The 27653-nt window shown below is 43.7% G+C and overlaps 1 protein-coding gene and 2 long non-coding RNA genes across 12 annotated transcripts in view; 2 read left to right on the top strand and 1 right to left on the bottom strand.

The window, feature by feature from the left end:
• The first annotated feature begins 5391 nt into the window (after positions 1–5391).
• Positions 5392–8477, top strand: Gm30381 (predicted gene, 30381). The gene is made up of 3 exons (NR_166769.1): positions 5392–5697; positions 7573–7678; positions 7795–8477. It is a non-coding gene; the product is annotated as a predicted gene, 30381 (long non-coding RNA).
• Positions 8478–10101: 1624 nt separating this feature from the next.
• On the bottom strand, positions 10102–16528 carry Gm9618. Of its 4 annotated transcripts, none has more exons than XR_386782.2 (4): positions 16506–16528; positions 15185–15582; positions 13915–14073; positions 10102–12038 (listed from the first exon to the last, which is right to left on the bottom strand). It is a non-coding gene; the product is annotated as a predicted gene 9618 (long non-coding RNA). The 4 variants fall into 4 exon arrangements; XR_386783.2 differs by lacking the exon at positions 16506–16528 and having other exon boundaries at positions 10102–11105; positions 11933–12038; positions 15185–16300; XR_386781.2 differs by lacking the exon at positions 16506–16528 and having other exon boundaries at positions 15185–16300.
• Positions 16529–17131: 603 nt separating this feature from the next.
• Add3 (adducin 3 (gamma)) overlaps positions 17132–27653 on the top strand; it is a 106884-nt gene continuing 96362 nt past the window's right edge. For 2 of the 7 annotated variants that reach the window (NM_001164099.2, NM_001164101.2), the window contains exon 1: positions 17132–17403. The gene's annotated coding sequence lies outside the window, so the exon portion shown is untranslated. Of the gene's footprint in view, positions 17404–19424; positions 19779–20685; positions 20708–27653 lie in introns of those variants that run through there. The other 5 variants (NM_001277100.1, NM_001164100.2, XM_030250961.1 and 2 more) reach the window with 4 other exon arrangements.

A 27653-nucleotide genomic window follows, 5' to 3' on the forward strand; every position in this document is an offset into this window, starting at 1 on the left:
CACAGGCTTGGAGAGTGGGTTGTTTTGACAGAGGGCTAAACCAGACTGGTTTTTTCAGATCTGAGATTCTTCTTATTCAAAGGAAATAGATTGAGTCTGTTCTCTTTAAAAAGGTTTTCTCAGGCCAGTAAGATGGCTCAGCGGGTAGGGGCGCCTGCCTTTGCCAAGCTTGGTGACCTGAGTTCGGTCTCTGGAATCCACGTGGTGGAGAGAGAGAGAGAGATCCAACTCCTGCAGCAAGTTGTTCTCTGGACTCCAAGCTCAAGTTGCAGCAGAAGCATGCACCCCTCGGGTAATTGATTCATTAAATGTGGGAAAGATTAAAGGTATTCTTCAAGGAAATTCTCCTAACATTTAAGAGAGGATAAGATAACCAAATGTTTAAACATATCTCTGAATTTAGTTATTCTCATATTATCAATTTAAAAATTTATACAAAGTCTATTCACATTTAAACGTATTTAAATATATAAATATCTAAAGTAGGGGTGGAAAAGGGAAGCCAGGCATGGTGATACTTGCCTTTAATACCAGCACTTGGGAAGCAGAGGCAGGTGGAGTTCTGTGAGTTCAAGGCTAGCCTGGTCTACACAGCGAGTTCTAGGACAGCCAGGATTAGGTAGAGGGACCCTGTCTAAAAAACCAAAACCAAACCAAACCAAACCAATTAAAAAGGGAAGAAAATTACCATTACCATCCATTAGCATCACTCTCCAGATTATTTAGTTTCCAACACTTTTATAAATGCGTCCCCCATACACCTGGATCCATCTGTGCCTGTAAGCCCATACAAGCAAGCAGATACCATCAGGGAGGCAAATGCAGAAGCTTCCTGGCCCATTTCCTTTTTTCCTTGCCAATATGTCATGGACATTACACAGAGCATCACCACGCTTTAGTACTAGTATGTGGAGTTCCCTTTGCAGAGTCCATCCTAGCTGCTGTTTACCGTCCTCTGTCTGAAAGCTTCGTGTTATTTCTTTAGTTTGCTCTTGGAAACCACAAGGCAACAAACAGCCTTGTGGTTGTTTTGTGAAAATCATCATTGTGGTGGTTTGCATAGGTGTGGTCCCCATAGACTCGTGTGTCTGAATGCTAGGCCCAAGGGTAGTGACACTATTAGGAATGGCTTTGTTGGAGAAGGTGAAGGAAGTGTGTCACTGGGGGGCTGGGCTTGAGGTCTCCGGTGCTCAAGCTATGCCCAGTGTGGCACAGTCTCCAGCTCCCTTCGGATCAAGATGTAGAACTCTCAGCTCCTCCAGCACCTTGTCTGCCTATGAGTCCAGTCATGACAATAATGGACTAAATCTCGGAACCATAAGTCAGCCCCAAATTAAATGTTTTCCATTTTATTGTTGCAGTAGTCATGGTGTCTCTTCATAGCAATAAGACCCACACTAAGACACTCATGTTTGGATTTCTGTATCATAGCTCCTTTTACGTGGGTTTACTAGGTCAGAAAGCCCTGTTTGGATGGTCAGGAGTTATGGACAAATTCCAGAGTAGCCATTTTGAAACTTCGTTCCTAAGGACATTTTCCATGACATTTCAACTGACTGAGATCCACAGTTCTGGAGTATCATACTCCCACACTTACAAAATCCTTCTCCAGAAAATTTGACGTCTTTTTCCCTCAAGGGATATTTTAGTTCTGCTCAAACTATCTTTTCTTTCAAGAGGGCATTATGTATTTGCTGGAAAACTTAAAATCCTCGAATGCCCCAAGTAAGAAATGAACCAGCGCCTCCACTACTCATGTTTTGTCCTTGGCCAATGCATACATGCACACAACTTCACTAAGCTCAAATTCAAGTTCTCAACAGACTTATTTCAATTGCACAAACAAAAGGAGCCTGTGGACTGAAAGGGAAGGGGGAACACTAGCAGATGTATAGGAAGTGATTATTTGTTTAAGACTGGTGCAAGGGAAAGGTTGTTAAATTGCAGAAGAAACAGCTGAAGCAAGAACCTGAAACACCTGTGTGGTGGTACACGCTGTTAATCCCTCCACTTTGGAGGCAGAGACAGGCAGATCTCTGTTAGTTCGAGGCCAGCCTGGTCTATATAATAGTGAGTTCCAGGACAGCCAGAACTACATAGTGAGACCCTGTCTTAATAAACAAAACAAAATATCTGAAACCATGCCATACATTTCAAGCTTCATAAACATTGATTTTGTGGTATTGCTAAGAAAAAGAATCTTCTTCATAAATTTATTAAGCACCCTTATGTCAAGCCATTTTTTATAGAGATTATTTCTAATCTTCCCAACAAAATTTCTGCACAGTCTGTAATATCTTTCTTTGACAGACGAGGAGATAGGCTCAGAAATCTCAAGCCATTCACTCAAGGTTCTGCAGCCCATGAAGGGCTTGAGTTGACTCAAGTTCACCCGATTTTCTCTCCTGTAACTGCATTGTCTGTTTTACCACCCAAGCAATCCACTCAGATCTTCATGCAACTGGATATGCAGAGTGAGGCAGAGCTTGGCTCAGTCACAGGGGTGTACAGAGATAAGTGATTTTTTTTTCCCTGTGGGAAAGTGGTTAACAGGTCACCTGTCAGAGCACACTGTAAACGAGGTGCTAAGGACATAGCCCAGTTGGTAGAACACTTGTCTGGCATGCAGATAAGGCCTGGGTTCTATTCCCAGCACATCATAAAACAAGATATGGTGGTGCCTGTAATCCCAGAGCTTGGGAAGTGGATCAGAAGTTCAAGGTCATCTTTAGCTAACTTGGACTCCAAGACCAATCTGGCTTTCATGAGATCTTATGTAAAGCAACAATAACCAAAACAAAACAAAACAAAACAAAAAAAACTAAAAATGGGGCAAGTTAAGAAAATAACATAGAGATGAAATTCTGTAGTTGATACTGGATCAATAAACTTTCACACCCTCTTCCTTCCATATCTATTTTATACAGAAAGAAAGAGACATACAGAATAATGAAGAGATTTTTCTCAAGCTCACAGAAAACTGGCACAGAACTTTGGTGACTTGTCTACTCAACTATCCACTAGCAGACCCAAGCCTCCAAATTTACAGGCACATTTTTAACATATATGTAACCACACATCTATATACACACATAAGTGTAAAGATGCTGGCTCCTTTGTTAGTTTATTTGTAGCAGATGCTGGTTGTCCTGGGCTGTACACTTTTCTTCTGCTTCTCTCTTTCCCAGAAATAAAAACACAAGAGAGGATCTGAGACAAGACCATCTTGTATCATTCCTTCCTTTTCAGTGTTCTGGATTCCAATCCATCACAATAACCAAAGTCTTGATCAACTTAAGGCTGTGGCATAGGAAAAGAGGAGAGCTGGAGAGTTCCCAGGATATAGAAGCAGAGCCCAACCTGAGGCATACCCTGTAAGAATTCTGCTGATCTCCTGAGGGGCACTCAGGGCGGGGCAATTCCACCAGGCCCTTGGAGAAGGAGATAAGACTAAGAAAGGCCTTTAAGAAAACCCAACCCTCTGGTTGGAGGGGTGGGGGCGAGTGTACAGGGTCAGCCTATGCCTTACAGAGGCGGGCAGATCTCTGTGAGTTCAAGGCCAGCCTGGTCTACGGAGTGAGTTCCAGGGCACCCAGGGCTACACAGAGAAACCCTGTCTCAAAATACCAGAAAGAAAGAAAGAAAGAAAGAAAGAAAGAAAGAAAGAAAGAAAGAAAGAAAGAAAGAGGGAGGGAGGGAGGGAGGGAGGGAGGGAGGGAGGGAGGGAGGAAGTAATCACCATCTGGTTGCAGCATGTTGTGACATGGATAGACTTCAAGAGGACTGGCTCAGAAGATCCACCCTTTGGCTGAAGTGGCCCTGTGTGTTTGAAAGTTTGCTTGCTGTGGGTATCACCCTTTATTCCATCCCAAGTACACCCCATATGAGAGGCTCCTCTGGTTTCAGAGATACTTTCCTGACCGAGAAATTAAACCACCTCTCAAGGAGAAAAAAAAAAAAGAAAAAAGAAAAAAGAACCCACCATTTGGAGAAAAAAAAATGCACCCATCCCCTCATCCCAAAATCTCTGTAGCAAAAGATAAATTGGATTTGAACCGTGAGGGAGGGCCTGGTTCTTGAGTCTGGACGCTTGACTTAGATTAGATACTTAAATTCTTACTATTTAACTTAGTGTAAAACCCCGGGTGAGTACACTGCTGTAAAGGCCGTTAGAGCCGTGCAGCTCAGTTAACAATTAACATCCAAGCAATCTGAACCCCAGAAAGTCCACTTAGTTGACTACCTGGTTCAGGGAGATTTTTGTTTTAATGTAGTTTTAAATAGTCAGAGAGAACATCAAGGACAGATAGACGGAAAGGCCAGGTTCTGACTCACTCAAAGTCCAAGTCAAGTCGGGCTAAAGGTGAGATAAAAAGGGTTGAGATTCAGGATTCGGGGGCCACTTTGTTGCAGGGGTTCACAATCCAACATCTGCTACTCCCTGGCTCTTTGATCTCTGGCAAATTGCTTATCCCCACCCTCACCCCCAAACCCCACCCTGTTTCATTGTTTCTAAGTAGGTATAATAAGGTAATGCCGGACAGAAAGCTAAGGGTTAAATGAGTAATAAAATAAGAAGCTTGACATGGCTCCTAGACAAGGCAAGTCCCCAGCAAAGGCTAGTAACAGTACTCCGAGTTTTAATGACAAGAACGACGACCTCCTGCTGTTTGCATCTGAAATGAGACAACTGGCCAGGCAGAATCGGTCTAGTTTTATATCTGGATGTTATTGTTATGTTTGGTTTTCACAAATAGCAACCACTCCTAAAAAACATAACATAAAAAGTTCATTAGAGTGGCTTTAACAGTCGATCTCTGCAAATGTGGCGAGCAATCTGCGAGTGATTAGCTGTCCTTTTTATTACTCCTGTTAAACTGTAACACACTTGTTATCTCTCCCTGGGTGTGGCTGACACTCCGAACGCTGGCTTTGCTCAGCATCCTATTTCAGCCATCATGATGAGGGAGATGTTGAGAAACGTTGCCTCGTTCTCTTGTTACAGTTATTAATTTCTTAGAGTCTTCAAGTTATGAAGATATGGGGAGGAGGCCACCAAATGACAAAGCTGTAACCAAACGATTAAAAGGGCAGGATGTTCTATTTTCCCTTGGGGGCCACTGAAGGAAACGAGAACTAAATTTGACACTCTGAGTTCTCATGCTCACAAATTGATGTCTTAGGTTATGGCCTACTTTGGATGAGCCTGTCTCTGAACACAGAATCCAAAGGTAGAGAGAGACTCCATAGTTGAGACAGCTGCATAGAAACTGTAAGCGTTGAGAGTCTCCAGGGAGGTTTCTATCTGATGTGTAAACAAAGGGCATTGTGAAATGGGTTCCAAGGACTGCACCCAGCCCTTCTTTTCCTTCCTTCTTTCGTGGTGTGACTGCTGTCAGTCCATAGAGCTGTGGGATGACAGTCCACAGGGCTGTCGTCTCCGCCTGTTCAGGCTCTGCTCTCGGACATTTACACTTGGGTGAAACTTAAGGTGTGCCGGCTCCCAGGAAGGACTTGTGAAATCTCGATCGCTAATTGCAAATTGCAAGATTGACACCACTGGGTCATAGCTTATAGGACAAGCAAGAGAGACCACTTTAACATAACTAAGACAGGAATTTACGGCAAGAGGAAGACTCAGCTGCTTCTCCTGAGTTAAACACTGCATAATCTGGCCTGGGAAAGACAGGGTGCCAAGTGAGTTCTGGGAGACCTTTGAAGTCTTATCTAATCACATTCTCTTCTGGGACCTCCCCTGAGCAGAACTCTGATCTTAAGTCTCTGTATCTCTCTCCTCCAGATTCACATGCCAGGGAGGGAACATCGGGTTGGTCCAGCTTAGGACCCATCACAGAAAAGGGCAGGATGCCAGTGTCATACCAATGGAGTAAAAAGGGGCTCCTGGAAGGATCTTGGGGCACTCTCCCCGGAAAAGGAACAGATGCTGTGCAAACAAAAATGCACTTGCTGCAGCTGCCAAGGGAATTTCACAGATCTGAATACACGAGGTCATTTTGGATGTTCCGACCCCTAGGCAACCGATTTACTTCATATGTCAGCCCCTACAAAATGACCCTATTCTGGTCTCTAAGGACCTTATGTAAGTCGAATGACATAGAATAGACTTCAGGACTCTTTCACTGGTTTTTCCCTCTCAAGAGCTTTAATCAATGTGTTGTATCTGCATACACACACACACTCACACACACACTCACTCACACACACACTCACAACACACTCACACACACTCACTCATACACACACACTCACACACACACACTCACTCACACACACACTCACACACACTCACACACACAGACACACACACACTCACTCACACACACACTCACTCACACACTCACTCACACACACTCACTCACACACACACACACACACACACACACACACACACACACACAAAATTAGGTTGGCCTTGAACTCATGATCTTTCCACCTCAGGGGTCTTCAGAATTAAGGTGATAGATATCACTAAGAATGCAAGTATTTGGGGATGCCACTGAAATGTGGTTCCTAAGGTAAACATTTTGTGAACACCAACATAGCTAAGCTACTGGGCTAGCTTGCAGCTCACAGCCAGGTAAAATGCTGGTCCTACAGTGTTCTAAGCGCAGCCCCAGACTCATAAAAGCGGAGTTTCATAGGGATAGATTGAGGTAAGGGCTGTTTTTAAATATTAAGTAAGCTGACCAGATTTTGATGTCATTTAGCTTTGAAAACTACTGACCCAGATTAAAAAGAATTTCCAAGTGTTTGCTGAGCTCCTTCCAGTGCTGTAGACTCAAAGGCTACAACAAGAAACAAGATAAACTAAGGGCCTGCTCTTCTGAGATTTAAGGGGAGGAAATGACTTATAAATAGTGTTTAAAAAGCAGCAGGATAATTATAGGATGGAATAAGTTCTCAGGAAGAGAGAGGAGGGAAATTGCAATCCTAAGAGAATGTTCGCTTTTTCTTGTCAAACCTTTACCTCTCACATCTTCTCCATATCAGATCTTGGTGCCACCATTTCTTGAAGGAACTCATGTCTAACTCCTGGAGCCTTCATCTCCCATGCCTCTTCTCTCTCTCACCCACCCTGCCCATGACATCCGCAAGCCACGTGAGCTCTGCCTCCAACAGCAATGCCAGACCATCTACCTCTGCTCTTAGTCACAGCTACCCCTACGACCAGACCCCAGTTCCTCTTATGCTTGTGGCTTCAATTGTTTCCTAACTGGCTTTACGATGTCCAGCCATATCTATGTGGCCTTTATTCTCTGGACAGCAGCCAGACTGAGATTTCAAGTAGAAATGAGACTCTTGCTTGGCCTGAAGCCTTCTGGGGTCAAGCATATCCCTCATGGGATCTACCAAGTTGACATGATCCAGCCCTTGAGCAGTCTCATGGCAGCAGCCTCGCTCGCCTTCATCACAGTGTGCCGCCACCCTGTCCTCCCTCCCTCCCTCCCTCCCTCCCTCCCTCCCTCCCTCCCTCCCTCCCTCCCTACCTCCCTCCTCTAGCACGCCAAGCTGATTCAGCTTGATGAACTCTGAACTAACTTGTCCCTCCAGCTTCCTGACCACAGACCATTTGGATCTCATCTCACACTAACAAGAGCGGAGCCGGTCCACCACATTCGCCATCCAGAAGTGCGTTTCATCGCATCGCTCTGTATCTGTAAGGCTCCTCCCTTTTAGTGCTATTTCCGCTCCAACATCTGTGCTTTCTCAACAAACATACAAAGGTTCCAATGAGTGAAGAGATCTTTATTTTGTCCACTGCTCTGTCCCTAGGACCAGAAAAGGAGCTGGCATGTCACAGCAAGTCAACCGATACTGTCACCTTGGGGAGTGGAGATGCTGGAGTTGATTAACAGAAAGTACTGGAGATGGGCAACTTAAGCTGTCAGTAAAGGAAGCCTCTTTGGGATTCTATGGCCAATGCTTCTGCGCCTTTTGGCTAACATCAAGGGCAGGGTTGTGGGTTATAGAGTACATAATTCCCACTTTGCTCTTTGCTAAGTCTGTACTCGAGACAAGCAGATTTCTTGCAGTTCTACAGACCTAGCTCCTTGGCCCCTCTTTTCCCATCTCTCTTCAGTGCAGATACCTGGGTCGTGCATTCCCCATGCATGCACCCCTGAGCAGAATTCTGGGGGGACTTGACCTACTGACCCACAGAGTGTATATGCGCCCTTGTGCTCTACTTTCTCCACCATCAAAAGATCATTATCGAACCAGACATTTGCATTTTAGTGAAAATTTAGGTCAGGGTATTACTGCTCCCAGGAAGGACTTGCTTCGAAAACTTTCTCCCTTATTGTAGATTGCAGCTGTTCATATCACCCTGGCTCCTCTTCCTACGCAGAGACCTCTTTTCTCTGACACAGTTGTCCCCTCTCTGCAGACACTCAGGGGTTGACCTTAGGGCCTGTGCATGCAAGCAAGTACTCTACCATTAAACTGTTTTTTATTTACCCACTTTAAGGTATTTTATTTGGGGACAGAAGTTCACAGAGCTGTGCCGGGTGGCCTTGAACTCACTCTGTACCTCAGGATGGCCTTGAACTTGCCAGCTTCTTGCCTGAGCAACTAGGGTAGATGAGGTGACAGTCCTGTGCCACCAGGCCCAGTTTCTTTCTCTTTGGTTCCATTTGTATATTTCATGACTGGTATGAGTGTGGGGGATGCTACGTATCTTCCTTGGGCCTCGGTTTCCTCGTGGGAACAAGAGGATTCGTGATACTGACTTCGAAGAGCTGTTACCATGGTTAAACAAACACAGAACACCCAGCCCAGTGACCACCACAGAATCACTCATTATGTGGTGGCTACAGCAGTTATTATTTCCTCTTGTTGTTAACAAAACTATAGCTGGATCATAATAATTATTAATAGAAGACCTTACGTATAACGTGACAGCACTTTACTACGAGTTTATCATTTGCTAGAAACTTCACGCTTGTTATCTCGGATGGGGTGGTTCGGCAACCGAGTTCCTTCATGCATTTGGTTTTATTTCCCAACCAGACAGGCTGTATGTGCCAGATGAGTATATTGCTCATAATGAGGACTCAAGAACTATTTGCAATTATGTGTTAAAGCTCTGAGATTTAGAGACTTGGATTATGTCAGATTTGAAAAACCAGATCGGTTGCTCTGCAAGTTTTGTTTAAAAGCATGGGATTGCTACACTTGACGATGAAGTAGTGTGCTGGGTTCAAGCCCTGCCTCCCGCTCATTCAAAACGTGTGTGTGAGCACCAACTGTGTGTTAAGCTAGTATACAGATGACTAGTATAATCTTCTAAAATTAGGAAATTCAGGGGTTTGAAGGCAAAGCCCAGTGGTCAAACACGTGCTTAGCACGCGTGAGGCCCAGCATGCAATCTTCTGCACTCCCCTCTCAAATCATAAATGCATAAAGAAGGAAGTTATGGCACTAACTTGTCAGCGTTTCTGGCGTGTTTATAAACTACACTTTTGCAGTTTTCACTCTCCGAAGAGATGGGCTTCTTTGTTGGACTCTAGGTGCTTAAAGGACACACAGAGCACGCAGCATGGTGGACAGTAGGTTCTGGAGTTAGAACACCTAGGTCTGAAGCCCGACTCTACTAACTATGTGCTTTGAGGCCCAGGGATCGTTGCAGAGGTAACAATAAGGCTCTTACCTCAGTTTCTTCAGCTACAGACAAAGCCACTCGTAGAGAGCTTTAACGCTCATTTGGAGCATGAAATTGAGCACAGCAAACACTCAGTACTGGCACGCTTTACTTTGTTAAGAGATGGAGACTGAACCTCGGGGCCTGGTGCATGCTAAATAGTTGCTCTCTCAACATCCCTAGCCCAGGACTGGCATAGCTTGAAAACCCAGAATATGCGCTAGAGAGATGGTACAGCTACTAAGAGCATCTCCAGAGAACCCAGGCTTGGGTCCCAGCTTTTACACGGCTGCTAACAACTGTCTTTGACTCCAGTTCCAAGAGGACCTGATATCCTCTCCTGGCTTCTGCAGGCACCAGGCACGCACGTGGGTCACAGACATACCCGCAGCCTAATACCCATATACATAAAATAAATCTTACAAAGAAGCTCAAAAATGTTAGGCTCTCCTTCCATTACTAGCTTATGTTTATTCACAAAGTATAAACAGCAAGGATAGGAAACAAAGAGAATGCAAACAAAACTCTTCTTCTAGGCATGGGAGAAGGGAACAGACACACACTCCAGTTACAGTTTGTGTCAGACATCAGAACAGGAGCTCTCCATAAATCGAATCTTTAAACTCCATTAGTGAATTGAGTTAATTCAACTCACCCATCAAGCGGGTGTCATCTTAAGGGCGAAGGTACCAGGACTCAGAGAGTTTCCAGAATAATAAAGGTAGGGCCAGATTAGTCCCTATCTGGATTCCTTTCACCTAATGGAGAAATTGATGAACAGTGTCGTGGGTGTGAGTTTTACTCAATCATCTCTCCAAGACACCGTACACAAAGCATAGATTCTATAGGGCCGCAGTGTATGCAGAGACTCCTCTGGGGTGATTCATTCTACAGTCCAAAGGTTGAAAGTTCTAGTTCAGCATAGTTGAGGTAGAGCCTAGGAATCAGTATTTTAGAAAACACTTTGAATGATTCCATTGTACGTGGTGTCTGATCCCATCCTATGCACACCCGTCATGGGCTGTCAAGAGAAGTTAAAGGCCCCATTTGATAAGCCTGGAGGCCCGAGGTCAATCTCTGGGAGCCACATAGTAGAAAGAGAGAAGCAAAATTGTCCTCTGACATCCGCATGCATATAGCAACATGTGTGCACTCGTACACAAAAAAAAACAACCAAACTCGAAAAACAAAACAAAACAAAACAAAAACAAACAAACAGACAAAAAAACAACTCAACCAAAAACAATGAAATAGACTGGGCTGTCAAGACGGGCTCACGTACACAGTATTGAAGATTAAGATTTCTGCACAACGGGTGTATTTTAGGTTTTACACAACAGTTGCCTCATTTGCATTCACTTGCCAGCTTCTCTGTACATGAGCTGATGACTTTTTCCATCTTCCTTTCTTTTTCTTAAAGGGAAGCGAGGTGTTTACATGTTTCCTAAATAAAAATGGCAGAGTGGGTTGTTTTGAGGACTCAGACAGACACCAAATCTAAATCCTACCTACATTTTCATCTGATTCCTCTGTCTCTTCCTTGGCTTCAACCTTAGCTGGGGCCTGAGCAGCAGCAGCAGCAACAAAGGCAGCAGTGACACCAGTTGTCACAGTGGTGGCAGCCACAAATGCCGATGGACATCTTTGAGCTTTTCAGTAAGTGGGAAGGTGGACTCAGACTCCACAGGCAAAGTCAGGACCCACACGTACTCTTTGCCTATGTAGTATGGACGGACAGACCGACAGATACACACATCAAAGAAACTGAGAATACAGTTTTCTCTATGATCTCAAGCCCTCTGTTGCCAAACACCTGCTGGACGATCAGCCCAAAGAAGCGGGCAGACCGTTCAGCATCTCTCGTGACGAGGTTGCACTGACTCCGTTTTACCCATAGCCTTATTCTCTGCACATCATCAGGACGTCAGATGTGCCTCTGAAGAGTTCAGTGGTGAGGCTCAAAACCTGGAAGAAGGAGGTCTTCTTGGGCTCCAGGCCAGTGTTCTGGCTTGGCACAGTGACTTCACGCAAGGCAATAGTCTTAGCCCCAGATGCACCTGATTGGCCAGTAGCAAGCTCTTGATCTCAGTTAGGTCCTCCTTGGTGAAGCCCACATGCCCTGCATATATGGCAATAGTTTCTCCAGATTCAGCTTGCATCCCAGATGCCCTGGAATGGCCTTGTACATCCTGGTGTTCTTGCCCACTAACGCCACAGCCTCCCTTCCAGGGGACATGCAGGTCTGTTGTATTTACGGGGGGCCTACATTACCTGTCCTCACAAAAAGCCGTTTTGTCAGAAGTTGGACGATCTTATGGAAGTCCTTGGGTTTCCAAGTCATCTTCCCTGGGCATCACAGTGATGAGTGTACCAGCGACTGCCACACAACGTTTAAAATGATGTCACTCTCACAAGAATGCCTGAAGTCTCTTTCTTTTTAAACCTATTGTTCTCAACCTTCCTAACGCTGTGACCCTTTAATAGAGTTCATGTTGCAGTGACCCCCAACCGTAAAATTAACTCTGTTGCCACTCCATAACTATAATTTTCCTGTTATGAACCATAATGTAAATATCTGATATGCAGGATATTTGATATGTGACCCCTGTGAAAGGGTCATTTGACCCATAGGTTCACCTCATAGGCTGAGATACTGTTCTAAACAATGATGCTGTTTACTCAAAATCTTTGCTGCAAGATGTGTGTGTACATATATGTATGTATACATATATATATGTGTGTGTGTGTACATATATGTATATATGTGTGTATATGTGTGTGTATATATAAGCATATATGTATGTATATATAAAAATGAAAAATGTATCAGTTTATGAACAAAGAAGCTGACAAATGAATGCAAACATGTAATTATTATATATATATAATATATATATAATATATATATATATATTTAAGACAATTAACAACACCTACCCAGGCACCTTCAATCAGATCATGTCTCCCTCATGTTCCCTTCACACTCCCCTCCCCTTGATGACCCGAGGACTTTAAGAGCCCGTGGGTGGCCAGAGTAGCCCCCACCCAGAGCTTTCCATCTTCCTCCTATTCCAAATTCATTTTCCTGGGAGGAGGAGGGGTTGTGGCTGGCACAGGATTGGACCTGACGACTCTTAAATTGAGTTCATGTGAGTTTCTATGTGCTATCTCTGAGTGGCCTCTCCATGGCTGATTCTTATTTGTAGAGGTTGTTTGCTTGCTTACTTAGTCGGTCATGGTGATTTTAACCCACCAAATAGTAAATGCAAATACTTTAGAAAGATAAGATGAGGACCTTGAGAGTGATAGCTCACTAAGCCTCAGGGATTTATCAAGCCCGATTGCTTAAGCAGTTGTCTGCCAGATTAGCTAAGGTAGATCATTTGAAATCAACCATATAGGTCGCATAGTGCTAATAAAACATGCCGAGGGATCCTTGAGTATTGTGCCCTGATTACGTCTCCCTGGGGGATGGAAAACTCATTAGCATGAACTCCTTGTTAGTCCTTCCTGTCTTGCTCCCCAATTACTCTCCAGACAGGTTTGGCATCAAGGGGCGATCAGAATGTACGCAGTGTGATCAAGTTGCAAGGGAATGGCTCTTTTCGCCCTCTGACTGCACACATGACGTCGTATAATGTGGGAAGCTTGCTGGGCTTCATTAAGTTTACCTTTCTGTCTGAGTACTTTTAAAAAAAAATTTGGATGACTGGGCTATGGAGAGAGCTCTCTATACATGTTTAGCATTTCATATTCAACTGCAGATCATATTTCCCCACCCAGGGGAACATCCCCAAAGCTGAGAGATTGTTAAATTGGAAACAGCAGGGTTGTGTGTGCACTCATGCGTGTGTGTGTGTGTGTGTGTGTGTGTGTGTGCGCGCATATGTGTATGTGTGTGCATGTTCCTGGGTGAGTGTGTGTGCATGTGTGTATATGCGTGTGCATATTCATTTGTGCCTGTGTGTGTGCATGTATGCATGTGTTTGCATGTGTGTGTTCATGTGTGTATGTGTGTGTTTGAGAGGGTGCCATTTTCTTTCTGAAGCAGTAAGTAGCAGAACCGGTCATTTAGGGAAAGTCTCTTAAAACTGGATAATTGATTTAAAATGCATCTTCCTATAATAACACCTTATATTTTTATAGTGCTTTGAGAAGTTCAAAGCACTTCCACATTTATATATTTCATTTGAGCCTCACAACAAGCCTATAAAGCAGTTAGTTCTTCAAGCCGCCTCCACCACTTGGCTCACCTGAGGCTTAGGACAGCAAGAAACTTGACTGAGGTCGAATAACCAGTTGGTGTCACAAAACCAGAATACCAAGATTTGGAAACGTAGGCCTATGTTTTCTTGGCAGAAAGCGTCTCTGTCACAGCCTGATCTGCCCAGAGCTCATGTGGAGGTTTGTGGCTACAATTTAATTGGAGAATACAAATCAGGCATGCTTAAACACTCTGTAGAAAGAAAGCTGTGTCTCTTAGATCATGACTGTGTCAGGAAAGGGGAACAGAGAATAGACTCAGTTCTTTCAGACAATGCAAATTAAAACACAAACAAAAACACTCTGTGATCAGTTGCAGGGCATTTGAGGGGCAATTCAGTCACTAAATTGTGCATTCATTTTTTTTTTTTTAAAGAATCTATTAAGTACCTTTCTAGAGGAAATGCTGAGCATTTTTGGGAAGATACAAAGAAAGTATTTAATTTGGGGTTTTGTGTATGCTTTGAATTATGCAGATAATCACTGTTTTATTCATTGTTCACTACCAACTCATAGATGAAAAGACTTCCAGGCAGAAAAGTAGTATAAACAAAAACAGATGATGGGAGAAACTGGGAAAAATAAATTTCCTTCAGTTCTGTCCTGGTAAGAAGAATGTTGTTGTTGTATCAATGTGACAGAAACTCTCTTGCTAGGTACACAGAGTGCCAAAGTCGTGGTGTCATCTAACATAAAGTATATTACAACACTAATGCTTCCTTGAAACATAGGGGGCTGGGCTTAGATTGGGGCCAGATTCTCCACCAGGAATACTGGTTCAAGCCTAGAGAAAATATGCTAGTCGTCTACCCAAAGCCTTCAGCATCGCTAAAGGCCAGAAGTACATTTATATAATGCTTATAATGTTTTCATTTCCATGGCTCCAAAAAAAAAAAAAAAAAAAAAATCTTTTCCTTGTGGCAGGATGCAGACCAAAACAAAGGCACCAGTGTTCCCAAGGAGATAACAACACCTGGAAGATTCTATAAGATAAACATGAGTTTGCTAATGGGAGGTTGTGGTTTTTACCCGTTGTTGGATTTTTTATTGTTTTATTTTTAAACATCCCTCTTGACAATTTCTTTCTCTTTCTGGTACAAACATGTTTAAACCTGGAAGGCAGAATTTGTGTAGATACTATGTTTTAAGTACTAGTTGGTATATTTCTTTAGGGTATCCTAGGTGCACACAGACAATGGTGTTAAGCCCCCAAAGTGAACGAATGAAAAGTGTCCAATTTCCAGCGTGTTACTTACTTACCTTGCTTCATGTGAAGAACGGGCATTCATCATTAACTCCAGCTCTGCCCACACTGGATTTCCATGCTTCCCACCTCTGAAAGCTCCACAGGTGAGCTCTACAGTCTGTTCTAACTCACCGGATGATGCTCCAGCTTTTAAATAAAAGCCAGGTACAGTTAGCATGTCAGCAGGGTGAAGTGGTAGTCTCCTATGACGTACGTCCAGCTCCCCTGGATGCTGAGGCAGGAGGACAATCTAGCAAGACTCAGGGCTGAGCAGAGCGTTCGGTGGGAGCATGCGCACCTAAAGTCAGTGCTCCTTCACTCGATTTCATTCATCCTGATTCAGATCACACAGAAACACAAAGAACGACCAGCCGTAACACAACATGCATGACAGTGTTCCATCACCCAGGTCCTGTAACAGAAGGGCTGTGCTTCAGAAAAATTGATCACAGGTGGGCATACAATTCTAATTTAGGTGAGCTTGCCTGTTCACTTTACAAAATAACTATGTAACTAGCAAAAAATAATTTCAGGATAGCAAATCAACCCCAATCACATTGAGAATGGAAACTTACTACCCATCCCCCCAGGCCTGGGGATCAAGCCCAGGATGTTGTACCTGCTACTCAAGCACTCTACCAGCAGCCTCCTTCCCAGCTTGAGAGCTTTGGCCAACTCACACTTTAAGGAAAGGTAATTTAAAGTGGGACTCAGTGCACTTAGACAACAAAAAGACAGTTGTGTCACAAAGCCATCTTTATTCGGGATTGGGAATGGCTCTTTTAGCATTCTCTTCCGTAGAAATTTCAGCCCAAATCCCACATTTTACAACACTGAGACCTAAGGGCCAAATGTTGTTAGCTACTTATTCAATACCATGCAGGTCATTAGCTAAAGCCATGGGAAGAAAAACAGTGGCAGAATATTTTCTGTTTTTATCTGTTCTTATTTGGCGACCATGCCTCACACTCAATATAATGAGAAGGGTAATTGATAATCAATGCTTAAATGATAGAATATTAAAAATAAAATTTGAGGCTATAGTGTGGGCTTCTGATGGGCAGGGCACATTCTAATAATCTAAATAGTAGATTTAGAAGTATTTAAAATAAACAAAACCACTTGGATTTCCTAATTTCTCTAATTTGCAAAATTTCACTCCATAGACCAGTATACTCGGTTATAATTTTCTAAAATTAATTTAGATATATTTTATTCTGGATATAATAGATTTTATAACATAGACGTCAACATTGAAATCTATCAATAATATATTCTCTGATACTAAGTGCTAGTATCAAAAAATATATTAGAACTGGGTATAGTGGTGCACACCTGTACTCATAGAAATTGGGAAGCAGAGTCAGGCAGATTTCTGTGAGTTCGAAGACAGCCTGCTCTACATAGCCATTTCTAGGCCAGCCAAGGCTACATGGTAAGATCCTGTCTCAAAAAAAAACAAAAAAAAACAAAAAAAAAACTACAAATACCTCACAGATTATGTATATATAATTAATAATATATAATTATAGATATAATATACAATATAAATATATGTGTAAATATATAAATGTAAATATAAACATGTATTAGAAGTTTCAGCTATATTTTAGGTGTTAGCACTCACATGAGGTTTATGTAATTAATCCTTTCGTACTTGTAGTAAATACTGAATAGTCTCTCTTTCTATGGTTATTTAGTACAGTGGTTAGAAATGAAAGATTAGCACACGTGGCTGATCCGTTTCAAGGCACACCGCTTTATTTTGGCAATTAACCCCAATATTAGGAGTAGAGAGAGGGCTCTTTAAAATTAGTGCTTCTAGCATTTCTCATTGAGTCGCTCCCTTCACCCAGTTAATTTTAACCTTGACCTCCCACAGCTGTACTGTTTTGCTCAGTCTAAAAAAAAATTTCCTGATCTTCCTCTCCCCTCCCACCCCCCCCACCCCCCCGCCCTTTACATCTGATGAAGCAACAGTGGAGAGGAAAAACCAAACCCATTCCTTTAAGAGAGATTCTGCCTCCTCTCTTCTAAGCCAGCGCCTCACGGCAACCGTGGAGTCTCTAAGTCACACACTTTACAACTCAGCATTGGGAGAAGCAGCAGCCGCCGCCGCTGCTCCGCGGCTGCAGTGGGTTCCCGTGCAGCACTGCAGAATCCACACCTAAGCCGGGGAAGACGGACACACGTCGGCTCCCCTGCTGGCAAAGCAGCTTCGGATCGCCTGCAGGTAAGCACATCTCTTTCCCATTTTGTTCATAACGCGTGGGAAAGGCAATGGTGGCAAAATGCACTCCCCATCAGCCATGCTTAAAACGTTATGTGAATCTGCAGTCCTTTGGAGGTGGGTTGGGGTCTACAGTTCTGTCTGGCACACACACGTTCTGGGTAGTGGAGAGACTATTATATGATATGTGATGCTACAGTACTTTTTTTTCCTCTCTTGCTATGCGTAAAAAAGGCTAACCTAATGCATGCAGAGCATTTTTCTTTTTCTTTTTAAATGCAGAAAACACAGCCACTCCCAATCTCGCTCTCAAACACTGCAGATATTTTTAAATGGCAAATAAAATGATGGGTTGAGCGCTTCCTAGATGCCGTTTTTTCTCCTTAAAGCTTAGCAAGACTTCCCCCACGAATGTTGAGTGTTTAAAAATAAGAAGACATGGTCTCTCTCTCCTTTTTAGAAAAAAAGCAAATGGGTGATAGTGGCAGACTAAAATTTCTATAGCTTTAGTCCAGTGGAGAGAGAAAAGGAGGATAAATGAATTGCAGCGTTTGCCAAGAACGCTATTCATTTGCCACACTTCGTATGTGGGAAGAGGAAACTACATTTTAATTAGCACATTTTTTTTTGGGAAAGGGGATGAAGATGAGGAGGCTGGCGCGAAGTATTTGAGGGGGAAGAGAGCCTGCAGATGAGGAAGGAAATGAAGTGGCCTGTCGCCAGTGCCTTGGAAAGGACGGGAGATAAGGGTGGGGAAATGAAGTTTGCTGTGTGTGTTAGGGTGGGGTTAACCCCAGGGACCATGAATCACTAGAATGGTGTTGGGAGGAGTGTGCTTGAGGGTGAATTCGTGCAGTGGAGAGGGCATGTGTGCCGGAGTGGTGTGCAAGTCGTGGGTGGCAGAGGAGAGCAGCGAGCGTGTGCCTGGAGGTCTATTTCGAGAATAGGTTGGGGTGAGAAACCCGTCTGGGAGGCGGGGGTGGGCAGCCCAGTGTCACCTGTGGAGGGATCCCCGACTCTGCAAATGAGTGTTGCAAAGTTTGCCTGGCTTTAGACAGATTTTGAAGGCTGCTGGCGGAGCCTAGACTTTTCATCTCCCAAGAGGTCAGCTCTCAGAAGGTTTAAGAGGCAATTAGCCAAAGTAGGAGTGCAGAGTTTGGGCTGGTCCAAATGAATATAAAGGCCCTTGCCCCGTCCCTCTGTGGGAGTGAGTGAAGGCGGGAGGCTCCCCCAAACGCAAATATGCTGAAGAGAAAATCGAGGCCCCCTCCTGTGGGAGCCGAGCTGAAGTCCAACTATTGTGGCCTCTCCCCCCAAAAACCCAGCGGCCTCAGTGGGCCACAGAAGCTCAATCTGAAAGCTACGGCTCAGCTGAGATTCACTGGGTGGGGGAAGCACGTTAGGACTGGGGAGGTAGATGTTTCCGTGGCGTCACCCTCCCACTCTCAATCGGGTTTCTCTCGGGGTCGTTTCCTTCTCCGGCAGCGGATCGGAGCTGCACTGAGGGAGGAAGACCTTGCAGAGGCGCCAGGCAGGCGCCCTGCAACAGGCCCTCCGCCTGCGGAGCACGTAGGCCCCCACTGCCGCAGCTGCACGGATACGGAGCTTGCAGCTCGAAGGGGGGCCTCGAGGGGCGGGGCCAGAGATCTCAAGGGGCAGCAGAGGCGGGGCCTGGACCTGCGAGAGCCTGTTGGGGGCGTGGCCTATTAGGAGCGGAGCAAAAACGCTGGGCTGGCGAAGGGCGGAACCAGGGGCACGCTTTTGAGCTACGAGGGCCCAGCCCGTACTGGGCGGAGTGAAGGCTGCTGGGGCGTGGCCTATAAGAGGCGGGGCTAGAGCTCTCGGGCCATGGGGCGGGGCCTTGAAGCTGGGGTACTAGAAGGGTCAAGCCTGTAGAGGGCGGAATCAAGAGCCCTGAGGCGTGGCCTGTGGTAGGCGGGGCCAAGGCGTTCAGGCCTGTGGGGCGGGGCCTTCGGGGTGCTAAGCGAGACTAAGCCTGTAGGGGGCGGAGTCCTGGACCCTGTGGAGGCGGAGCCCAAGGGGCGGGCCAGAGGGCGTTCGTGGGGAGTTCGGCTGGTCCCGCCAGAGCGCGAGGCGCCCGCCGGTAACGGTCGTGCGGGCGAGGGGCTGGAGGGAGAGGAAAGGGCTTTAAATGATGTTTTGAAGCAGCGAGAGCTAGACGCGTCGGCGACCAGGTGTCGCCACTTCCCGCTGCCGAGGGCTCGGCGTCCAGGTCCTGCGTCTCCACGCCCCCTCCCTTCCCGGCCCTCTCCTCGGGAACCGAGCGAGCGACGTTAAGAGGCGGCTGCGGCGGACCGGGCGGCCGCTGCAGCCCGGCGGTGGCGAAGGAGTGGGCACAAAGCCGGCTGCGCTGCGAGGTAATCCTGCGGGAGCGGAGGGCCCGGGGTCCCGCCGCGCTTCCCACGCCGAGGGGGCTTCGGACTGGCTGGCCGCGCGGCCTCAGGTGAACCGTGCTCGGGGCGGGAACGCGAGCCCCACGGGGCCGAGGAGTGCAGACCTGGGGGCGAGGAGTCGGGGTGCGGCGCCGCAGAGTGGGCCGGGACTCACCCGGGCGTCCCCGGCTTCCCCCAGCGAGGGCGTGGGATTGCAAAATCCTGTTCTGCGGGGAGCCTTGCTGACCCCGAAGGTGCTCGCGGGGACGGTGGGAGGTTCCCGCGCTTGGAGAAGGTGGAAGAAGACCGTGTTGATTTGTTGTTTTCTTTTTTCTTCTTCTTTTTTTTTTACCCCCTCGTGGCTTAAGAAACTTCAGTCACAAGTTGAAATTGTTCAACCACTTTATCTAATCAGTGTGACCCTCCCCAGCACACACACACTAAAAGTGCGCACGAGCACGCGCGCGCGCGCGCACACACACACACACACACACACACACACACACACACACTATAACCTTTCAAGCATTCCTGATACTTTATTCTTCCTTGCGGGGTGACAGCCCAGTTGGCAGCAGATTTGGTTTGCTGGTGTTTGGGGCACTTCCAACCTCTTTGGAGGTATGTAATAGCTGAGGCAAGGCCACTATTAAACCAGGCCTCTATTAAAATGACAAGAATGGCCTCAGGTGAACTTTTTTTGTTGCAGAGATTTAATTGCAAGTAGATGCCCGTTTAAAGTGGGAGTGTAAGGAAAACCACTAAATATCCTTGGCACATGTGCTCTTGGAATTGACTTTGCTAGAGTGGTGTGGGATTTAGCTCAGCCAAGAGGCTTTGAGTGAGGATTAGGAGCCAGGCTCAGGAAGGAATTGATAAGACTCTGGGGCTTGGGATGAGCTACATAAACATGTGTGAGTTCTTTACAGTGATTTATAAAATTATAGAAATTTTAGAGTTAGCAGTATGAAATGATTGCCTTTCTTAGAATGGACTCCATCCTCAGTGTGCTGAACATGTACTGATTTGGGTTTTGGCAGACTTCTAGTAAGAGTACAGTGTAATATGTCCTTTTAAAATGAAGTTACTTGACCAGTAGAATGACCTGTGTATTTAAGGTACAAGGCTGACTCATTGATAGAATTGTTTCTTTTCGAGCACTTCTGGAAGATGTTATAGCTAAATCTCCTTTGTGTCGGACTTAACTTGCAGGGTAACTTTTTTTTTTCCTAAAATTGATCAGATTAACTGTAGTTATGAGTAGTGGCCGGACACTTTTCTACAGTTCCCCCACCTCATTAAATTGACCCAGGAGTGTCAGCATGTTGGTAATAGTTGCTTTAAAGGAAAACTCCCCAGCAATTTATTACCTATCTAGGATGCTAAACATAATTTAAGGAGCTCTGTAGATACTTGGTTAAGAGATGTTAATACAGTGAAACACTTTTGCATATGGGATATTAGGAAGTGTTTGGTAGTTTTGGAAGGTGACGGGTGATTGCATGACCCCTGAAAAGATTTTACATGACTTTCAGAATATAATGTGTAGTCAGTGGTTAAAGATGCCTGAGAAGCTAATACTGTATACTTTACTCTTGCTTATCTTTTTATCAATTATATTTTTCAGTAATGAATGTGATTTTTTGCTCAGTGATGTGCAGTGCTTTTTATAACTTGCTTCAGCACTCTGGTTGGTAGCAAGTTATATGATAGCAAAGAGATGTTATAAATTAGAAGCTCCTCAAAGCTATGCTTAGAATTATTATAGATAGCTGACATGCCCCTTTCTCATAACTGAGTGCAATGTAGAGTTTGGGAGAAATGCTAAAATAAATACACTAGGTAAAGGAAGAGGTCTGTCTGAAAGACATGTACAAGTTGCTAAGCTGTTTCTCACCTTAAACATTTTTGTTTTAATTAATATTTAGTTCTAGCTAGTTCATTCAGTTGGAAAACTTAGCTGTGTAGAATAAAATAATAAGAAAACTTAACATGTCTAGTCAGCAGTGCTGTCTTTCCTTCTAAACATAAGCTTATGTGAAATTATTCAAGTCCAATCTGACAGTTGCTGAACAATCACAGATCAAATCAGGTAACAGAGATTCAAAATTAATGCTTACTTTATCTCATGTCTCTCCTCTGAACTTGGGGTCCATGCCAAATATTTATAGCTGCAATTGTTAGGAGATCTTTGGGGTTTTGTCGTTGGTTTAATTCCCTTGGCTGAAAGCCAAGACAGGTTCAGATTTACTGTAATGGTTGCCTGTGTTAAATCTTCTCTGAAAGTACACGTTAGAACACTCTGACTATGATGTGCAAGGAGAAGGTTTGTTACCTACTAGATGCATATAGAATAATCTGTGGTTGTTTGCAGTCTTATTTTCAGAATTTTAGTGGCTGCTGGTCAAATACAGCTGAAAAAAAATTAAATGGAAAATTCCAGAAATAAGCAATTCTTAAGTTTTAAATAACTTCATAACAGAATCTTGCATGTTTTCTTGGTTGTTGTATTCCTGTCATGCCTAATTTATAAATAAAATATTATCAAAAATACCCATAGAATACATATACTAGTGATTTCAGACTTTTACTCGAGTCTTGAAATATATCTTTCTAGACTAGGAAAGATCCTAGTAATTATTACTTTTAGAGATGGTGAATTATAGGGGCATGTGGGTTTGTATGTGTATGTCTATTTGGGATTCTGTTATTTTTAGGTAAAATTAATGTATTTGCCTGGTTTTCGTTCATTAAATGTTTACTAAGTAACAAAAATTAAAACGTATTAAGCAAAAAAAGTTTCGTAGTTTATTTTGTTTATTTCATATTTAAGACTCCGAGTCTTGTTTCCTTCAACTGTTTTGGTTAAACATCTCATGAGAAAGCCCCTTTCATCCGTCTAGGACATTACTACACGTACAGTAGAACATCCTAGAAGCCTTGAGGAATCATGCTGGCTTTCAGACTTGTCTGAGAGTTTCAAATGACCATGATCAACAAAAAGTATAAAATGGACACTATGTCATGTAGCCCTGGCTGGCCTCAAGTCCACTCTGTAGCTGAGGATGACATTCTTGACCCCTGATTCTCCTGCCTCCACTCTGGAGTGCTGGGATCAGAGGTGCACACACACCACACCCAGTTTTGTGCAGTGCTGAAATTGATACCCGGGGGCTGTGCTTATTAGGCAAGCCCTCCTCCAAGCCCTAATCTTTGACCTTAAAAACAGTGTTTGACAGTTTGCATCTTGAAAGGGTGGCATAGATTAGTCTAAACTAATTAGTCTAAGTGTGCTAAAATAGAAATGCATAGGCTCAGCATAGCCTCAAATAGAGGATAGGTCTAAACTGAGCCACTCAAAAGGACCCACAGCACTACCTTATACTTCTACATCTTCTTCAAGGTTGGCTTTGGTTAAAGCTTAGCTGAAGTGTGAAGACTTACTGATAGAAGATAAACTTTGAAATCTGGGTTTCATAGTCTCTGAAACTGGAGATGAAGATATTGGTGTGCAGGAAACACATTAGCTAACATTTAGGAGTGATAGTTCCTCATACAAGGCAATAGCTTGGATATCAGGTTATAAAGTTTGCTTTGTTTTTTTTTGAAAGGGCAGTGGACATACCTGATATTTCTCATAACCAGCTAAAGGTAAAAATATATTTGAGAAATGTACCAGTATCTTAAGTGTGTGCATATATATGGTGTGTGTATACACATACATATGTGTGTGTATTATATATATATATATGTATATATATATATATAAAATACATGTCATATATGTATATACAATATGTCATATGTATATGTGATATGTATCATATATATATATGTGTGTGTGTATATATATATATATATATATATATACACACACGCACAACATATATGTGTGTGTTGACAATTTACTTTTGTGTGCATGTATGTGTTCAAGTGTGCCCACATGCTCTGTTTCTGAGAGTTTGGGTGCACATACATGCATGTGGAGATCAGAGATCAACCTTGGATATCATTTCTCAGAAGCTATCTACCTTGTTTTATTTGTTTTTTCTTTGTTTGCTTACTTGTTTGTTCTGAGACAAGTCTCACTGTATAGCCCTGGCTAGAACTTCCTAAATAGATTAGGCTGACCTCAGAATTAGAGATTAGGCAGTCCTTTGTCTCTTAAGTGCTGGCTGTAAAGGTATGTGCTATACCATCCCTGGCCTCAACTTGTTCTGTGACCATCTCTGGCTGGAACTTGAGGCCGCTCGCCTTTAGGTTAAGCTGGCTGGCCAACAAGCCCAGGCACCCATCTTTCACCACCTTGCCAGTGCTGGGATTCCAGGCAAATGGCACCATTCTTGGCTTTTTCTTTTTTAATTTACTTTTTAGTTTTTAAAATTATACATATTTGTATGTACTTGTGCGGTCACGTGCATCGCGTCATGGGGTATAATGTGGCAATCAGCTTGGGGGTGTTAGTTCTCGCCTTCCATCACGTGGGTCTTGGGGGTCAATCTCCAGGCGCCAGGCTTGGAGGCAGGTGGTGCCTTTACCCACTGAATCATCCTGTGAGCTTTTTATTTGGGTGCCAAGGAACAAACTCAGGCTCTTAGACTTGATGGCAAACACTTTACTCAGTGATCTCCTTAGCCCCTGTATATTAACTTTAATGCTCACATTATGCATTAAGGCAGATAGATATCAAGCATTCAATTACAAATAGAACTTACCTCTGAGGACTATGCATTAGCTCATTATTTTATTGTTTTAGCCATCCCCTTGAAATTTAGTCTGTGATATTTTATTTCCCGTCTCTCACCAAGAAGAACTGTCCTTAGGTGAAAATGGAAAGGGCCACCCAGATCTGAGTCAGCCCAGTCAGCTCGACTCTCAAAGGCTCGCCCTCACTGGTCACTTGCTAGTAAGCTGGAATCCTGAAGTTTCTGAGATCGTGCATTCTGTGCAAGGATAACATTTCTTTCTTTCTCTTCCACACGGCGTTCTCATGTTTTGTTCTGTCGGAATGATGGGGAACATAGTTTGCTTGGTATGCAATAGGGTTCCCCCACACTATGTAACTTTGAAAACACTACTTTTAATTCTTTAGAAATGAGCCCAACAACTGTTAGCTCAACAACGTGTACACAGCACCATTCATATACCTGTGAGCCCCAAGTATATCTTCTCTCCCTCTTCTGGGCCTGGAGTTATAAGTATGCCCTCCCCCCACCCGCTGGGACACTTTTCCTGTGGGAACTGCGGATTAAACTCAGACCCTCATGCTCTGTAGCAGCTTTGCCTACTGAGTCATCCTAGCCTCAGGAGCCATTATTTTTATTATTATTTTAATGGTCCTTAGATTTATTTTTATTATTTTATGTATATGAGTGACACATCTGTGCACCACATCTGGCACCCTAGGAAGTGGTAAGCCCTCATGTGGGTGCTGGGAATTAAACCCAGAGCCTTTACAAGGCTCTTAATCACTGAGCCTACTCTCCAGCACCAGCCATTCTTCATTAAAGTAAAATACATATCAGCAGTGAACGAGAAATCCTCATTGCTTTAAACTCGTCTTTGTTTTGTAAAGCTAGATCTGCAGCGGTTTTGTATCAAAATGTTTGATCTATTTAAGTGGATACCAAAACTTTCTTTCTTTCTTTAAAAATAATGATTTCTTTTATGTACGTTGGTGTTTTGCCTGTATGTATATCTGTGGGAGGATGTCGGATCCCCTGGAAGTGGAGTTACAGACAGTTGTGAGCTGCCATGTGGGTGCTGAAAATTGACACTGGACCCTCTTAAGAGCAGTGTTTTTAAGAGTTATCTTTCTCCAGCTCCTAAAGTCCCTCCAGCTTATTTTAAATTAGTGTTGAAACTAGTGTGTTCCTTGTCTTAATGTTGATAGTGATGAAATCATAGTTCTCTAAATACTCTGCAACCATTAGTTACCCTAATGAAAAAGGCATCAAAGACAAGGACATAGTCACCAGCCATGTGAATACTGTCATGGTTATCAGTAAGTGCCATGGGGTGGGGGGACAGTTTATGCCTGAATAAGAAAATTATTCTTGCTTGCCATAGTAAAGGCTCTGAGAAATGGATGACTTGGTGTCAGTTGAGTTACTGGTTGCATGTTGCATTTGATGTATATAATAATCTCAACTTCTCTGGACTCTTGTATAGGCAGACCAGGCTTTTCCTAGATTAGGAGAGTACCCTTGGGCTATTTTAAGGTTTCTGGTTTGAGTCATCTGCTTTGATGAACGCATTCCTGGAGGAATTTGATTATCAGTTAAGTACTTTGAAGAGGGATCCCTGCTCTGCATCTATCACACCTGAGTGTCACAGTAATGCTTCCTAGAACTCGTGGAATTTGCCCCCAAAGAGAAGAGTGCCATCTACTGAATGGCCGGCATCAAGTTGAACAGTGTCTTAAGTTTTTCTTGCACGACTCAGGCAGTTTCTGGAGAATCAGGCCTTGAGTCATTTGGAGGATTTGAAAGGCTCTTAGTACCAAGTGGAACTGTTGCCTGCTTAAGTTTAATTATGTTTCCCAGCAGGAGGCCTGACTGCACAATAAGAACTAATTCAGTGCCTGTTGGAATGCTTGGGAAAGAAGAAACCTTTAGTTGTTGAATTGATACTAAAAAAGTCTAGCCATGATGAAATTAATAAACTAGGTGGTAAACAAAAAAATTTTTTGAGGTATTTTTATTCCCAGGTCTGGTTATTGATGGCTCCAGCAAACAGGAATGAAGTCTTTCCTCCCTGTGCCATTTTCTTTGTGTCAGTGATGGACACACTGATTCATAGTGGGCTGTTTTATGTTTTTTGTTTTAATGTATCCTAGCTATCTTGAAGGTGTTTGGTTTTGTTTCCCTGTCTTCCTAAAACTGTAGTAGCAGGAGTAGATACAGCTGGAGTTAGCAAAGACTGTTGAGGTCAGTAGAGGCCACCTGGAACAAACCTGTCATAGCCAGATGAGAAGAAACGTGGCAGTAAGAACTGAAAAGAACCTTGGAGATTGTTCCTATAAGGCTACATTCATTATATAACTAATTGTTACTGTAAGAATGCCCTTGACTGGTCTACATTCGTTATGTAACTAATTAGGTAGCCATTCTTATTAGCCCTTAAAAACTGCCAGCATCGTGTTAAAGTATTCTATTTATCTGGTTTAGTGAAACTTTCAGATGAGCATACAGGCAAGAGTTTATTTTAATGACTCAAAGTTATTTCTAAACACCATGCTGGATTTTCCTAGGTTTACATGCGTCCTTGTTGGTGACTGCACAGAACATTTGAACCAAGATTGGAATATTTCTGTCTTCATTGGAAATTATTTTCTTTTAGATGGGTGAACAGGTGGGTAAACAGGATTGAAATTCCACTAGAATAAGGAAGGATTCATGACATAGATTTTTTTGTTATTGTTGGTTTTTTTTCGAGATAGGGTTTCTCTGTATAGTCCTGGCTGTCCTGGAACTCACTTTGTAGACTAGGCTGGCCTCGAACCCAGCATGTGACATAGATTTTTAAAGTACTCAATATTTGGTTTTTCTCTATTGTTTGTTTGTTCTTTTTGTTTATTAGTTTAAGCCAACAGAAAGAGTGTATTTGGCCATAAAGTAAGTTGTTTCCCATGCTACAGCCATTGTTCCTAACATATGACTTCCTGGGAGGGATGGGTGAGTTAACCTTACAGGTCTCTGCTGGGCTCAGTTACGGTGGAGAATAGAAAGAGAGGGGTCATTATTTTTATATATCATTCATTTTAATTGTTAGGGTTTGCGAGTGTGCGTGTCCGTCTGTCCATCTGTCTGTGTGAATACAGATGTCTGAGGAGGCCAGAGGCAGGTATCAGATCCTCTC

This window comes from Mus musculus, chromosome 19, assembly GCF_000001635.26.
Source record: "Mus musculus strain C57BL/6J chromosome 19, GRCm38.p6 C57BL/6J".
Taxonomy (NCBI): Eukaryota; Metazoa; Chordata; class Mammalia; order Rodentia; family Muridae; genus Mus; species Mus musculus.